Genomic DNA, 1,651 nt, shown 5'->3' on the forward strand with positions numbered 1-1,651 from the left:
GTAGTCCCAGCTACTCGGGAGGCTGAGGCAGTAGGATTGCTTGAGCCCAGGAGTTTGAGGTTGCTGTGAGCTAGGATGATGCCACGGCACGCTAGCCCGGGCAACACAGTCAGATTCTGTCTCAAAAAAAAAAAAAAATCCAGGGCATTATCACATATTTCTGCAAGTTACTACAATTGTTCTGAAAAGCATGTGACAGTATCTATTAAAATTTAAAATCTTTTAAAATTTAAAATCTCACACTGTGACTCACTAATCTCACTTTTGGATAGGATACAGTTTATCCTATAGAATATTGTATAAGTTATATGTACAATTATCTCCTGCAGTTTATTTTATTGTGGTAAAAAGAAAAAAAAAACTGGAAACAACCTTTCTATAATGGTGGTTCACTAAATTATGGCACAACAATACCAATAATACTGTGGACTATAGCTTTAAAAAGAATGAGCTTTGATCCTTACCTACTGATTGAGCATTACGTGTATAAGATACTGTTGGGCAAAAAAAGCAAGCTAAAAAATAATGGTTATAGTGTGATTCTAATATGATATCTGTATGAACATGGGAAATGTGGGTAAGTATGTCGTACAGGGCTGTTAAGATCGGATACCCAGGAGGTGAGAATCATGGATTGGGGGGAGGAGAGAGTGGAAGGATATTAGCTTTTTCTTTATATATGCTTGGATTGCTTTACTCTTCTAATGAGCATGTATTATACTTTCATAATTTAAAATTTACAATAAAGAAAAAAGGCAAGTTATTAGCTCATTTAACTACAAGGAAAAAAAGATAACTGTGTTTGATTTCCAGATCATTTGACAAACAAACTTCTTTCTGGATAACCATCTGTCTATGACAGTATACAGAGACACACGCTGGAAGGCAGAGGACTAGATTAGATCATCTTTTAAAGTCTCTCTACCATTTCTTTTCCTTTTTAGTTACCATCACACCAAACCGCGGTAAAAGTAGGTTTTTACCAAAGGGTTTCAGACAAACATAGTCACACAGGAAGTAAAACATTCACCACAATAATCTGAACAAAGCAGAAGAGTACAAAGGGCAAACCAAGAGGAAGAAAAGCATTAGCAAAAAAAAAGGAACACATGAACTGCTGTCTAAGCACCTATGGGAGTTTTTCCTGCTCAACTTAGAGATACTCAACTTCTGACCTAGCAATAAAAGCCAACGATAGGCTCTTGCAAAACATAATATATCCTTGTGCAAAATACAAGTTATATCCTCAGTGAAGAGAACATTTCCCTGGTGCCTGGTTGGGGTGAGGCCCATACCAATTCATTCCACATACAGTTTCTAAAATTAATGGGTTTTCTAAATTCTACCTCACTTAAAAAAAATAATTTTACCTTCCCTTTCTAAACTCTTCAAAAGGAATTTTTTAATTCCCTTTATTAAGGCACACCTCCTATATGAATACAAAATCCCTGTCAAAGCAATTTTCCACAAGGCCCAGAAATGATAACTGTGACAGACTTTACAGCTATAGGAACAACACTGCTACAAATACCTATCTTTGGAAAAAATATCTATACTTAAACCATTGAGAAATAAAACAAAGTAACACTTGGCCAGGCGCGGTGGCTCAGGCCTGTAATCCTAGCACTCTGGGAGGCCGAGGCGAGTGGAT

At 36.6% G+C, this 1,651-nt stretch overlaps 1 protein-coding gene across 1 annotated transcript in view; it reads right to left on the reverse strand.

Moving 5' to 3' along the window:
* NBR1 (neighbor of BRCA1 gene 1) overlaps positions 1-1,651 on the reverse strand; it is a 41,987-nt gene that overhangs the window by 34,864 nt on the left and 5,472 nt on the right. The gene's annotated exons all lie outside the window — the stretch shown is intronic.

The sequence above is a fragment of the Propithecus coquereli genome, unplaced genomic scaffold (assembly GCF_000956105.1).
Source record: "Propithecus coquereli isolate 6110/MARCELLA unplaced genomic scaffold, Pcoq_1.0 Scaffold515, whole genome shotgun sequence".
In the NCBI taxonomy this organism is placed as follows: Eukaryota; Metazoa; Chordata; class Mammalia; order Primates; family Indriidae; genus Propithecus; species Propithecus coquereli.